This window comes from Notechis scutatus, chromosome 2 (genome assembly GCF_049901735.1).
Source record: "Notechis scutatus isolate UNSWTSFEM ecotype Mainland chromosome 2, rNotScu1.2, whole genome shotgun sequence".
NCBI classification, from domain to species: domain Eukaryota; kingdom Metazoa; phylum Chordata; class Lepidosauria; order Squamata; family Elapidae; genus Notechis; species Notechis scutatus.
This window is the reverse complement of record NC_142010.1, coordinates 68,179,443-68,195,475: the sequence shown is the minus strand read 5'-3', so window position 1 is coordinate 68,195,475 and position 16,033 is coordinate 68,179,443. Positions and strand designations below refer to the sequence as shown.

General features: G+C 41.5%; 1 non-coding gene across 1 annotated transcript; it reads right to left on the bottom strand.

The window, feature by feature from the left end:
- Positions 1-902: 902 nt before the first annotated feature.
- Positions 903-975, bottom strand: TRNAK-UUU (transfer RNA lysine (anticodon UUU)). Its single transcript has one exon. It is a non-coding gene; the product is annotated as a tRNA-Lys (tRNA).
- Between the last annotated feature and the right edge of the window lie 15,058 nt (positions 976-16,033).

Sequence of the window (16,033 nt, the reverse complement as noted above, 5' to 3'; positions counted from 1 at the left end):
TTTGTGTACCTACCTTCTAAGTTGTAAAGTGACTCAAGCCCCAGGTTCAAATCGGAGTCTTTGGTCTAGTTTTAGAAAAGAATAGAATTCTTTATTGGCCAAGTGTGATTGGACACACAAGGAATTTGTCTTGGTGCAAATGCTCTCAGTATACATAAAAGAAAAGATACATTTGGCTCTCAATTAAGACAGTCCTTCACTTACAACAGTTTATTTAGTGACCACTCAAAGTTACAACGGTGGCGAAAAATGTGACTTATGACCAGTTTTCACACGACCTGGCAGCATCCCAAGGATCAGATAATTAATATTCATACAATTGGCATATGACTCATATATATGATGGTTGCAGTGTCCCAGGGTCATGTGATTCCCTTTTGTCACCTTCTGACAAGTCAAACTCAATGAGGAAGCCAGAGTCACTTAACAACAGGGTTACTAACTAATCAACTGCAGTGATTCACTTAACAACTGTGGCAAGAAAGGTCATAAAATTGGGCAAAACACACTTAAAAAATGTCTGACTTAAAAAACAGAAATTTTGGGCTCAGTTGTGGTTGTAAGTCAAGGACTACCTGTATTAAGTTCCTCAGCCTCATCACAGGCCTATTCCTATACAGGTAGTCCTGTGCTTATGCTCTTACTTCAGCTAAACAAAGACAATCTGTATAAGCAAAGAGAGTTTTTCATTAGCATCAAGAGAAAGTTACCAAGTGGAAAAATAAGGCAGTGAAGCCATATACTCCTGTGCTACATTTTCCATGTGAAAAGGACATGGATGCAAACTTTGGTGATTTCCCCGTGGCTGAAAATAGGAGATCTTGGTTTGTGGCAAAGAAAGAATTGTACTTGGGTCCATCCAGATGTATATATTTGCTGCCAGAGTAAGCATAAAAAACCACTGTCCAAACAGGGACTTGAACCCTGGACCACCAGATTAAAAGTCTGATGCTCTACCAACTGAGCTATCCAGACTCTTGTACTTAGTTTTCTGACCTAGGAAATTTTGCAATATTGATCTGGAGATCTAAACACATCAGCAGTATCTCTCTCCTCTGGAGCCTCTTATTGCTTATAGAGTTGGTGCCCACACTTTGAACAACTGTCTCTTCCCTCCACTACAAACACCTGGAAAATGTTTACAGGTTGTTGTTGTTGTTTTTAAAAAAAAACATGGTATGAATCAAGACACTGTAATCTCCAGAGAAATGCATGGAAACTATTCTAGCATCCAGATGTGTTGGTCAATGAAATGGAAACCCAACATACTAAATAGCCTTAAATTGAAGAAGGATGTTCCAATCATTTCCAGCAATTATCAGCTCTGCCAAAGACGGGGGATCAGGGGAGAGCTGTTGGCTGCTAACTGACATATGCTAAAACTACTTATGCCACTAAATGCTGATGTCCCCAGCCAACAAATGAATTCTCCTCCCACCAGAAACTGCTTGGGGTAATACAAATACTCAGCCAGCCAGTTAATTTTGGTCCTCTAGCCTTGTATAAATTTCTTGCCTGTCATCCAGCATACGATTCCTAGGAACTGAAGAAGACGATTGGCCAGCTTCCTTGGAACAGGAACTGGATACAGTTTGGAACATTGTGATAAAGATTCTCAAATGTTCTGAAGGTTATGAGGCTTGTTAGGTTAAAAGGGAAATTTGTGCCATTTCCAGGTGCTTTTTTTAAAATACAGGTAGTCCTCGTATAATGTCCACACCTTCAGGGACCCGTTCAATGTTTCAATAATGCTGATCAAGGGGACTTACCAGTATTCTTTGTACTTGCATGTGGCAGCAACCCACATGGTCCCATGATTGCAATTGGGATGCTTTGGCGGCCAGCTTCCATTTACAAAGTCACAGTGTCCCATGTTTACATCATTGAAGTTTGCAACTTTCCTTGGAAAAGAATGGAACTCTGACTTTGGGTTTTACCAATTCGACTGATAGATCTTTATAGAAGTGGCGTGTTCATATTATTATGAACTTAAGTACTTCATACTTAAGAGGTGTGTAAAGGGGGCGTGCATAAGTGCACAAACGTGCCCATCGTCCCTGTCATTGTTTTATATTATTCCGTTTTTGTTTCTGTTTGACAAATTATAATCAATAAATACAATAAATTATGAAAAAGCAAAAAGTTGTGATTTGATGTTAATGCCTGATTTTACTGTAACAGAGAGAGTCGGGAGTCAATGCTTCTTTTCCTTTTCCTTATCTTTCCTCACTTCTCTTTCCACTGCCCTCCTCTTCCCCCCACTGATTTTCTGTTTACTTTGTATTTTGTATTTTATAATACTTTATAACCAGGGGTGGGCTTCAAATTTTTTAGCAAGGGGCTCTCTGCCCTAATGACTGGCTGGGTGGGTGTGGCCAACTTGACGTTGCTTCTTTGCCCTAATTACCTAAAAAAAGATATATATCAAAAAGTTGTTTATTATTCCATGCATTTAATACTTAAATAAAAGACTGGATAAAACCAGGCTTAATAGCAGTGACTGTGAGAGGGATCTTGGAGTCATAGTGGAGTTTCTGGTGAGTTACATGATTCTTATTATTTGGGGATTAATCCCCTTGGAGGCTAGTGGCTATGTTAATTGATTTTCTCTATGGCTCTCCCTCACAAGCACCAAGTGGATTGTTTATCTAGCTTGCAACACTTTTACGAGGTGTGAAATGTTCTTGGCTGAATGCCCAGAAGTTCAATTAAGCCTATTAAGAGCTTTCCCTTGCTGCTTGTCTTTCTGAGGTTATTGGGGGCTCTCTGAGCCCCGCAGAGTCTTAGCTAGCGACTCTCCCAAGCCTCTGCGAGCCCCCAGAAGCCCACCTCTTTTATAACCCAATAAAAATGTTGAACACAGAGAAGTTTGCAACTTTCCTGCCTGGCTTCCAACCAGCAAAGTCAATGGGGAAGGAGCAGCAGGAGGTTGCCTAGGGTGATCACATGATAATCGGACAATGCAGCACAATGGTGGCTGGGACTACTCCACATTGCTGTTATAAGTCAGTGCAACCACATGAGGTCGTGCCTTAGAACCATGTCGCTGAGCGGAACAGTTCCCTGTGTACCTATTACCATTGGTAATTGAGGACTGTTTGTAATCTTGTTAAAGGTGTGTGTGCGTGTGTGTGTGTGTTGGGGGGCAGAGAGCAGTGGTGGGATTCAAATAATTTAACAACCGGTTCTCTGCCCTAATGATTTCTTCCAACAACCAATTCACCAAACTGCTCCGAAAGTTAACAACCGGTTCTCCCGAACTGGTGCGAACTGGTTGAATCCCACCACTGGCGGGGAGACAGTGAGGGACAGAGAGAGAAGTGGCTGAGTATGCACTCCAAGAGTCTGCTTGTTGCAAGTGCCTCTAGAGAACAGAAGCAACAAAGCCTACCGCCAACTACAATAGGTGCTGCTGCTGCTGCTGCTGCTGCTGCTACTACTAAAGAAATGGGAACAAACAACAGCCCAGTGCTGGAGCTGTTCATCTGGAAGCAAATGCACAAAGAAAAGGCAGCTGGGCAGCCAACCGTATGAAAGAGGGAAGAGAAGCTGCAATTATCTGCTGCTCCTTCCTGTCGCTAAGTAGAGGTTGTTACAAGAAATTCAGTCATCCGAGATGGCTGCACAAAAGCATTGGCTTCTTTGTGGAAGGAGGGAGCCCAAAGGTCAGGTCCACTCTGCCCAAGATTGGTGTTCTTGCTCTCCTCCCAGCAGAAACTAGGCGTGTTATGCCCTGTCCTAGATTTTGATGGGCAGCTCATCTTTTTGGCTTGTTTGCAACAAACAGAACATTGATTACAGAAGGCCTTTGTCCATATTATCTTGTTAAGGCTTTAAAAAAAAATCATCCCAGTGGGTCACAGTGCATTGAATGGCAAATTGCAGAGCAGTGGTTCCGTTTACACTTGTGGTGGAATTAAACACGATGCAGCAAAGCACATCAGGGTGAGGGAAAGTGCTGAGAGATGGGAGGGAGTGGAGTGAGGCAGTTCCAATAAGAAAAGGGGGGCAGAGTTCAGGCCTGGTTACCGAAATCCCTTTTTCCTTGAACATTTTCCCTATGAGGGGCACCCTGCTCAAATGCTTTTGTCCTCTCAAAACATCTTTAGTGTTCCCGAGGACTTGGAGCAAAATGGCCGGAGGAGGAATTACTGTATAGAGGGGTGGGGGGAAAATACAACTGGAAGAAAAGTCATCCACCATTTGAAAACAGAGAACCCAGCCCTGCTGTTAGGCGGAACAAAGCGAAGGGAGCATTGGTTACTTGGTATCAACGTGTTAAAATTGTACAAACCACATGGCTTGCCAAATTTGGTTCACTGTCAGGTGGGTAAAACCAGATCCACACTTGAAGGACTCAAATTAAACTGAATAACAGAATAACAGAGTTGGAAGGGATCTTGTAGGTCATCTAGTCCAACCCCTGCTCAAGCAGGCGCCCTATACTCTTTCTGACAGATCTCCAGTCCAATTTCTTCTTGAAAGCCTCCAGTGATGAAGCTCTCACAACTTCTGAAGGCAAGCTGTTCCATTGGTTGATTGTTCTCGCTGTCAGAACATTTCTCCTTATGTGTAGATTGAATCTCTCCTTCTTCAGCTTTCATGGTCCATTATTTCTTGTCTGGCCTTTAGGTGCCTTGGAAAATAGCTTGACTGTCCCCTCCTCTCTGTGGCAGCCCTTCAGATCAGACTATTATCATGTCTGATTTATTGCTAAACAGTCTAGGCACAGGAATCTTCTCAGCTAATGGTTAGCATCTGCTTGGAGTTAGACAAGGGTTAGCTGAAATCAAGGAGCGGGGTAGACTTACCCTCCTTATGGCTGGCTATGTAGGGATTCTAGGCTGATCCCTCTTTTAACTCCGCCCCCAGGTTGTACCACTCATTCTACATCCTCTCTGGGTATGGTGACCATATTCACTTGGAAAAAAGCAATAAAAGATAAACTTGAAAAAGGGCAAATCTAAAACAGGTTCAAAAATATATTTTTTAAAATGTTTTTTGCTTATAACTTTGTTGTGTAACTGAACATTCAAGAGGAAAACCAAATAAATAAATAAATAAACTGAATAAATATAAAGGACAGTTTTCTGAAAATAAAAAGCTGCTCTTTATAATAATATCTGCTTGTCACGGAATCCATGGGCATCCTCTGAAAGGATCCCGGTTCGCCATGCATTTAGAACAATCATAGCTGTCTCTTTCTCTTTGCTTCCATCTAGTGGTCATAAAGATTCTTGCAGCCCAGATGTTGTAATCCTGAAAGGGCTACAATTCTGATATAATCTTTACTGCTTGATTATTTATTTATTTTTAAAAAACTGTTTCTGTTGATGAAGGGAGCTTTAAGGTCTACGTCACATAGTTCACCGAGGGAGCTTAATAGCTTCAGAACCTCAGGCTGTAAATTCAGATCTCCATATAAGATATAATTTATATGTGATGATTTCCTGCAATTATATCCTTTCTGTAATGGCCATTAAATATAGATAGTCCTTATTTAGCGACCAGAATTCAAACTGACAAATGTTAAGGAAAGCTGTTGCTAAGTGAAACTGAACCATGCTTATGATCTGCAAATGTTGTAAGTATGAAGATTGTTCAAAAAAAATGTCAGGCCTCTGAGGTGAATAGACAGGAAATACGATTAGATGAATTAATTCTACCTTATTGAAAAGTTACATTAAGATTTGAGAAAACATCCACCTTGAGAAAATTGCTGTGAAACTGTGGCTTTAATATTAACTATATTAATTTATTTAGTTAAATTCAACCAAATGCATTTTTTCTTCTTTCCACATTTTGAATTGTGCCCAACAATTCCCTTTCAAAGGCCAAGGAGAACCCTCGGCTTGGTCCTAAATAGTTATGTATCTTAGACATGTTGCATGAAAGTTGCATCTAGTTTCTGTAATCCTATAAACTGTCAGCTGGGATTAAGCTCCTCTGAACTTGGTGAAATTTGCTATTGAGTGGATATGGAATGTATTGCACTGAAAATCATTGCACTCTTCCTCAGCTCTTTCTTTTCTATCTATTTGTGTCCAGATAAAAGATACTGAAATTGATTCTTGATACTTCATGGCAGACATTTCTGCATGTTTCTTGACAGATGTGTTTTAAATATGGGGTGTTGATCCTGAAGCCCCCGATTGCATGTACAGTAGGTCAACGCCAACTCTCAGAATGAGAAATCCAGGCATCCTTGACTGAAATTTTGAAATGCTTCCAACTCAATGCCCAAACAAGACTGTTCTACAGTTGCAAGAGATAAAATGCTGCATTCTCAAGTATAATTTGGGTCTTCGGTGTCTATCCAAATTCTGTTTTATCATATTGAGAAGTTAATTAAAGTATGTGCTTTGACGTGTTCCTCTTTTATTTCCAGCACTTTGCTCTCTTGCTGTTTTGAATGATCAATCCGCATAACGTCTTTTCATTCTGAGCCGGGGTTAACCTAGCGATGACTTATAGGTAACCTGGCAACTTATCCTAGAAGCTACCATAGCACATCTCTTAAGAAAGAGAAGCAAGTTCTTGAATAATGAAATGACCATGGAACTCTGAAGAGATGTGCTTTTTGAAAGGCAGGAACAACAAACACACTTTAAACTCAGCATTTGAATAGAAATAATTCATTGCATTCGGTGCTTTCATATATCCATTCTGCTGTTCGGTAGAGTACTGGTAGCTATCTACCCACTGTTACCTTGGTGACAAGAGCCTGTAACCTTGATTTTTTTTTCCCCCAGCTTCTAAGCTATGGAAGCTTCAGAAAGCATTGTTGCTTTAGGATTTGAGTAAAAATATGGTCTTCTCATATACCTGAGATGACATCAAAGGCTCTTTGGAAGCCCAAATCCTGCTGGGTATACATGATTTTTTTTAAAAAAATTGCTGGTACCTGGATTTTAACCCAAAGAATTATCCCCTTACGTGGCTCTATACCGTGGGAACCTCCTCTTCCAAGCAACAGAAAAGGCAATCTGTTCAAAAGAACTGTTTTGCAGCATCTTCTGCATTTTTCTGGAGGCATGCTTTCCAAATGCTTGCAATCCTGATCCTAAGGATTACTAAGCCCACAGTCATAAAATACAGCAGGTTTACAGTGAATTTGTGAGTTGCCAGCTATGGGTTCATATCTTTCACTGATATATTTCAAATGAAATATTGTGGAGTGGATGTCATGGTGCTCACTCATGGCTTCCTCCTGTTGCAGTTTAATTTTATTTAGTTTATTCAATTTAGGGACTGTATGACTCCAGAATGACTCTGGGCAGCACACAATAAAACCAAATAAAATAGAAAATTCAGTATAGAATAATGACGTTATGTAGGAGAAGAAGAACTGGTAGCAAGTCTAGTACCCTGTACCTGTACCCTGAACATTTGACAGGGATTCTAACTGCCTCACTCCAAGGCCTGGGAGAACCTCCTGGACTTTAAGCTTGAAAATGGGTCAAATCAATCTGGAGCTGTGGAGGGAAAAAAATAACAACCCAGTGCTTCTCTGTGGGAAGGACAGGTGGGCAGTCATTCTGAGCACAGGTAGCAATTGCTGCTGTCCCTTCTCCTCCCTGTCCTGTAGCACAGAGTGACATTCATTTAGTTATCTGCAAGGCTTATAAGCTGCTGCAGACAAAGCCATCTCTGAGCAATCTATCCTATATTTCTCTGGGCACATTTCTGCAAACATACACAGATATACCATGTAAGGAGAGCACACACACACACACACACACCCATGGATGTACATACGTTACTTTGGTACACAGAAGAAAGGGAGTTGTTTCCTAAGGTCAGAGTCTATAGAGAAACTGGGGGGGGGGGGAATCTTTCGTGTTTTGCACACTTTCTCTGACTGGTATTAATAACCTGCAGCATTGCCATTCACAACAGCAGTAATTCTTACTGGATTCAATGGCAGTTACTCTCAAGAAAGCATATATAGAATTCCCATCAGAAGATATTAAGGCTTCATTGTAAATCTTTTCTGCATGTTTTTAATCTTATTGCTTAGCCGTTACACTGATGGCTTAGTTAATAGTATAATTCTACTTGGGCAGCTGGCTTTTTCTTTTTATGTATAAAACTTTATGCATCCCATCAATTGTGTAATCAGTTGAGTATTTCAGTTCAGAGGAAATGTGGTATAGACATGTGACATCCAATAATCTGCAAGGCACATGTTTTCTTATCCCTCCGATTAATGGAGAGACTGAATCGATGCAAAGGCTCATCCATACAGCTGCATCACTCTACTTCCTCTGTGCAGCCCCTTCCATCCAAGAAATGGGATGAAATCATGTCAGCATGAATTGTACTATCCCATAACCAACCCTTGATGTGCATCCAGAGCTGAGCCATGCTGTGCTATACAGCTATTCGTACAACGCCTCTGGCAGTGGTGGGATTCAATTTTTTTTTACTCCCGGTTCTGTGGGTGTGGCTTGGTGGGTGTGGCAGGGGAAGGATACTCTAAAATCTCCAGTCAGACATGGTATTTGCCAGTTCTCCGAACTACTCAAAATTTCCATTACCGGTTCTCTAGAACTGGTCAGAACCTGCTGAATGCCACCTCTGACCTCTGGGCAACATTGGAAGGCATTGGAAGATTTTGTTGATTCAATGTCACAATTGTGAGGAAACCAGTTTATGTACAGAACATGTGCTGGGATGGTAGATGTCTTTCCAGGCTCATGTTCAATTTCCTCCCTGCTATTTTTTAAAAAATATATAAAATATATTTGCTGATTTATCAGTCTTATGACTACTAGATATAATCACAGTTCATCTTGCTTAAATACAATAGACAATAATGATGGCAGGGTTTGTGCAGCCCAAAGATTTCTTGGAGCCATTTATTTATTTGGAAATTTATATTGCCGCCTATTCTCATATGGCGACTCAAGGCGGCTTATAAGAATATATATATAAAAATAAAAAATAAAACTAATAAAAGAGAATAATAAATTAGTAAAATAACACAAAATAACCCACCACCCACCCAGGCAACAACATATCACATGAGCCATTTAATGGGCTCCATCCCGCTCTGCATTCCCCAGGCCTCCCAGACAAGGGAGTTCAATATAAGGGTCATTTTATTCAACCTTGGACAAGGACATTCAGCTATGGGATCACTTAGGTACATCATATATTTTATCCAAAATTATAATTTACATGTCAACTGGGTTGATTTGTTGATCACTATGGAGCAGCAAAGAGCTAATTTTTTTCTTGGCTGCCATCATGTGGCCATTTAGATTTGTACAGGCACAATAGCAGTAGCACTTAGACTTATATACCCCTTCATAGTACTTTCCAGCCCTCTCTAAGCAATTTACAGAATCAGCATATTGCCCCAAACAATCTTGGGTCCTCATTTTACTAATCTCAGAAAGATGGAAGGCTGAGTCAACTTTGAGCTGGTGACAACTTGAATTTTTTGGCAACATTTTCAGAAATTGTACAGCCTTGTCTTTTTCTCTAGGGCTGAGAGAGAATCACTAGCCCCAAATCACCTAGTTGGCGTTAAGTCTAAAGCAGGACTAGAACTCATTGTCTCCCTGGTGCCTCACCCGTTATTTGTTCCCAGATTAATACACTTCAAATAGGCAAGACTGATCATTAGGATAGTTGCTAGATAGACTCGTTCTGGGAGTTCAAAGCCAATGAGTCTGAAGGGCACCAGCTTGGGGGAAAGGTAATCTAATTTCATGGCTTATTTCTGTCAAGAGAAATAGCAAGAGCAAAAGGACTTATATACCACTTCACAGTGCTTTATAACTTCCTCTAAGCGGTTTATAGAGTCAGGCTATTGCCCCCAACAACCTGGGTCCTCATTTTACTGACCTCGGAAAGATGGAAGGCTGAGTCAACCTTGAGCTGGTGAGAATCAAACTGTCGAACTGCTAGCAGCTGGTAGTCAGTAGAAGTGTCAACTCTCAAAATGACTTCAGCTGAAGCCATATTCCTTTTACTTCGTTTCTTAGTTGCCATACATGTGGGGGGAGTGTGAACTACAGGGTGTGGGATAATAATCCCAGGTGCCAGACATAACAGCGATAAGGCCCATGGGAATCAAGATCATCTCAATGAGAACTCATAACGGCTGGAGGGAGTAGCTGAGCAGCCTGCCATCTACCTGGTTAACCTGGTTGGTTAATGTGACCAGTGACACTAGTGGGGTGGGTGCTATCTATTTCTTTTATTATACCGAAAACATGGGAAATATTTAGAGTTGGATTCACATCTGAATGTGCAGATATTATGTACCCAATAAAATGGATTTTATTTAATCCAAAATCCAAAAATCAGCCTAAGAATCCTGAATTGATTGGGACCACATTACTTGGCACCATGACAGAAGTAGCCTGCAGTACTGCATTCTAACCACTGTGCCACCACACCTCTTAATGCTGGCATTGGTAAGAGTAGTTGTAGAGCTGAAGTTTGGGAAATCAAATTACTGTATCCATTCTCTTGCCAACTTGCCCAGGATATATAGCTAGGTACTACATTTCTAGAGTTATACAGTTAAGTTGATATTCTTTGATTTTGCATGGCTTTCTTTTTTTAAGTTATTTTCTTGAATCTACCTTTTATCCTGGCTTCCCAGAATGTGTGATCTTTTTATCCATTGTGCGACCTGATGGAATGAAACAGTACCATTAGAATTCTTTGTTTTAAGCCAGATCACTTAAAAGGATGATATTGCTGGTGATGCAGCCATCTTTATATCCAAGGTTCCCATTCTGAAGATTAACTAAAATGTTAGCTTTGCTTATAAATAATATTGACTGATAGTGGTATATTCTTGATGAATATTATTGTAAAGTTTGGTTGGCTTTTTTTCTGGCTTCTAGGCTCAACATGACACATTCTGAGCTGTTGCAATGGATCTTTCAAAAGAACCTACCACTGTTTTCCTTTTACCAAGCTTCCCAAAGCAAGAATACTATATTTCTATATCCCACTGCTACCCTTACAGGCTCCATTGTAAGTGTGGGCCAACGAGGGAGAGATCCCTGAGGAAGGATCATAAAATCAGTCCCAAAGCCTCCTATGGAGCTGTGACTAGAAACAGTGTTAGCCTGAATATTGCATCTATCCAAATTGAGTTAAAGAGTGAGGGAACAAAAGAACACAAAAAGCTTAAAAATTCCTGCCAGCCACCCAAATTTTAGAGAAATTGTGTAGCATATAAAATGACTACATTTGAAAGAAGCTTTTGATTTTCCTAAGCCTCTCCCAAATTAGATAATAAAAACTCTCCATAGCTTTGTGTAATAGCTTTTAGTTACACTAAGTTATTTGAAGGCTTCATGTACATATTGAGGGCTACATACTGAAATGAATTGTGTGTTTGGGACCTGAGCCTTAAGCTTTCACTCCACATGCCTGCAGTTCAAACATAAATAAACAAACAAATCCTTAGAAAAGAATATTTGTAAATCAGGGTTGAACTGTGGAGTCCTTGTTATCCTCTGAGCTTGTTTGTTGGCTTATAGATCTTCTTTTTCCCAATGAGATAACATCTTCAGTCTAGAAGGGAGTCTCATGAACAGAAGCTCATCAAATTTACAAACCACACACAGCTGGGGGGATGGGCAGATTGCTAACACCACAGAAGGTTCAAACGGTTCTTGATGGACTTGAACTTTGGGTTCCACCCAACAAATTAACTAAAATCTTATGGTATCTCTGGACACCTGCATAACTGGATAGAAGCATTCCTGTCAAACAGACAACAAATGGTCAAAATTGGGAGCGTCCTATCAAATTCTGTACCTGTCAATAGTGGTGTCCCCCAAGGCAGTGTTCTAGGACCAACTCTTTTCATACTCTACATAAATGACCTCTGTGATCATATCAAGAGCAACTGCATTCTCTTCACTGACAATGTAAAGCTATTCAACACCACAGACAATACTGCTACCCTTCAAAAAGACCTTGAATATGTATTAGAATGGTCAAACAAATGGTAACTTCAAATCTCAACAAATAAATGCTCTGTCCTACATACTGGCAAAAAAAATCAGAAAATAAAATACAGGCTGAATAGTCAAGGCCTTGTTGACGATCCAAACTCTGTCAAGGATCTTGGAGTACTCATTTCTAATGATCTAAGTGCTAGAGCCCACTGTAACTACATAGCCAAAAAGTCGTTAAGAGTTGTTAACCTTATCTTACGTTGCTTTTTCTCTGGTAATATTACACTAATAACTAGAGCATACAAAACATTTGCTAGACCAATACTCGAATACAGCTCATCAGTCTGGAACCCACATTACGTATCTGATATTAGCACAGTTGAGAAAGTCCAGAAATATTTCACAAGAAGAGTTCTCCACTTCTCTACTCGTTGCAGAATACCTTATGCCACCAGACTTGAAATTCTAGACCTAGAAAACCTAGAACTATGCCGCCTTCGGTTTGAACTAAGTATGGTATATAAAATCATACATTGCAATGTCCTACCTGTCAATGAATACTTCAGCTTCAACCATAATAACACAAGAGCACACAATAGATACAAACTCAAGGTTAACTGCACCAAACTTGATTGCAGGAAATACGACTTCAGCAACAGAGTGGTCAATGTCTGGAATACTCTACCTGACTCTGTGGTTTCTTCCCCAAACCCCCAAAACTTTAACCTTAGACTTTCTACTATTGACCTCACCCCTTTCCTAAGAGGTCTGTAGGGGGCGTGCATAAGTGCACCAATGTGCCTACCGTCCCTGTCCTATTGTTTCTTTTATTTTATTTTTTTATTTTTCTTACATGTACCCATTTCATGTATTCATAACTATGTACATACTTATACCTATTATCTTGTAAGCGATTGACCAATCAAAATTATAAAAATAAATAAATAAAATAAATAAATAAATTCAGTTCAATGGTAAGAAATATAGACTGGGAGGTGGAGGGGACAGAAAAGTCTGAACATCCTGGTAAACCATAGATTAAACATGAGTCAGCACGATGCTGCAGCTGCCAAAAGAGCACGTATAGTCTTGGGCTGTCTTGACAGAAGTATCATGTCAAGATCTTGGGAAAGGATGTTCTGCTCTGGTGATCAGACAATACCTGCAATACTGTGTCTCATTTTGGTCATTATGATGGAAGAAGAACCCTGAGCAACTGGAAAGAGTGCAGGGAAAAATAACAAGGATGGCGAGAGGCTGGGTGACTAAATCTTATGAAGAGTATAGGAAATCTACAGGGAAAGGTTGAACAGCCATTTGCACCCTATCCCCACCTCTGAATACATATGAGGTTGTAATATCTGAATCAAAACTAGATACAGACATACCTTGGAGATATGGCAGGTTTGGTTTCAGACCACCACAATAAAGTGAATATCACAAGAAAATGAGTTATAAGAATTGTTTGGTTTCCCAGTGCATATACACTGCTCAAAAAAATAAAGGGAACACTTAAACAACACAATGTAACTCCAAGTCAATCACACTTCTGTGAAATCAAACTGTCCACTTAGGTAGCAACACTGATAGACAATCAATTTCACATGCTGTTGTGCAAATGGAATAGACAACAGGTGGAAAGCATAGGCAGTTAGCAAGACATCCCCAATAAAGGAGTGGTTCTGCAGGTGGTGACCACAGACCACTTCTCAGTTCCTAGGCTTTCTGGCTGATGGTTTGGTCACTTTTGAATGCTGGCAGTGCTTTCACTCTAGTGGTAGCATGAGACGGAGTCTACAACCCACACAAGTGGCTCAGGTAGTGCAGCTCATCCAGGATGGCACATCAATGCGAGCTGTGGCAAGAAGGTTTGCTGTGTCTGTCAGTGTAGTGTCCAGAGCATGGAAGCCTACCAGGAGACAGGCCAGTACATCAGGAGACGTGGAGGAGGCCATAGGAAGGGCAACAACCCAGCATCAGGACCGCTACCTCCGCCTTTGTGCAAGGAGGGACAGGAGGAGCACTGCCAGAGCCCTACAAAATGACCTCCAGCGGGCCACAAATGTGCATGTGGCTGCTCAAACGGTCAGAAACAGACTCCATGAGGGTGGTATGAGGGCCCGACGTCCACAGGTGGGGGTTGTGCTTACAGCCCAACACTGTGCAGGATGTTTGGCATTTGCCAGAGAACACCAAGATTGGCAAATTCGCCACTGGCACCCCTGTGCTCTTCACAGATGAAAGCAGGTTCATACTGAGCACATGTGACAGACGTGACAGGGTCTGGAGACACTGTGGAGAATGTTCTGCTGCCTGCAACATTCTCCAGCATGACCGGTTTGGCAGTGGGTCAGTAACGGTGTGGGGTGGCATTTCTTTAGGGGGCCACACAGCCCTCCATGTGCTCGCCAGAGGTAGCCTGACTGCCATTAGGTACCGAGATGAGATCCTCAGACCCCTTATGAGACCATATGCTGGTGCGGTTGGCCCTGGGTTCCTCCTAATGCAAGACAATGCTAGACCTCATGTGGCTGGAGTGTGTCAGCAGTTCCTGCAAGATGAAGGCATTGATGCTATCGACTGGCCCGCCCATTCCCCAGACCTGAATCCAATTGAGCACATCTGGGACATCATGTCTCACTCCATCCACCAATGCCACGTTGCACCACAGACTGTCCAGGAGTTGGGGGATGCTTAGTCCAGGTGTGGGAGGAGATCCCTCAGGAGACCATCCGCCACCTCATCAGGAGCATGCCCAGGCATTGTAGGGAGGTCATACAGGCACATGGAGGCCACACACACTACTGAGCCTCATTTTGACTTGTTTTAAGGACATTACATCACAGTTGGATCAGCCTGTAGTGTTTTTTTCCACTTTAATTTTGAGTGTAACTCCAAATCCAGACCTCCATGGGTTGCTAAATTTGATTTCCATTGATAATTTTTGTGTGATTTTGAACACATTCAACTATGTAATGAACAAAGTATTTAATAAGAATATTTCATTCATTCAGATCTAGGATGTCTTATTTTTGTGTTCCCTTTATTTTTTTGAGCAGTGTAGTTTATACCAGGGGCCTTCAACCTTTTGGACCTCAGGGACCACCAAACTCATAATTTTAAATCCCATGGACAAGAGACCCTGGGGAAATCCCACAAAAAGTCTATAGGAAAATTCCCCACTCCGTTTTCCTATTGATCAATCATTCTTTATTTGAGATCGCAGGATACTGTCTCCAGCTCCATTCTCAGGGGGAGGGAGGGAGGGAGGGAGGGAGAGAGAGAGAGAGAGACTTTTGGCTTCATGCAAGGAAAGCAGCAGAAGCAGCGGAAGTCTTTCTTTCTCTCCCCCAAACTCTGCCAGAAATGAGTCTTTGTGACACTTGTTGCACCAGCTCAGCCTCTTGGAGCAGAAGGCCTTGCAGGGTCCCAAAGACTCATTTCTGGTGGAGTTTGGAGGAAAGAAAGAAAGACTTCTGCTGTTTTCCTTGCGTGCAGCCAAAAGCAGAAGAAAAAAGAAGTGGAAAGAAGAAGCCCAGTGGCCAGGCGAGGCACATGGGGCGAGTGGGGCAAGTTCCACCCCTCTGCCCTTTCCTCCCTCCCCTCACTACCTTGTGTTGTTCGCAATGCAAGCAACCCAAGCCCTGTGTTCCCATGAGCCATGTGGGCAGCACAGCCTTGTGTTCCCGCGCAGCTTGGATTAATTGCTTTGGGGGGTGCTTTGGGGTGACATTTCTCTGAGGACCACCAAAATTTTCTCACGGACCACCAGTGGTCCCCGGCCCACTGGTTGGTGACCACTGGTTACACTATAGTTCAGTTTATTAAGTGTGCAATGGGCAATGTCTAAAAACAAAGCACACACAGTATTGTGCAACAATGTACAGAAATGAAAAATACTTCATTGTTGAAAAATGCTAATTATCCGCTGAGCCTTCAGCGAGTCGTAATCTTTTTGCTGGTGGAGGGTCTTGTAAAAAAAAGAAACAGTATCTGCAACATGCAGTAAAGGGAAGCACAGTAAAACAAGGTTTGCTTGTATTCTGGAAAATGAAGATAAATACACTGTAGAAAATATATTGCTAGCTACAAAACCA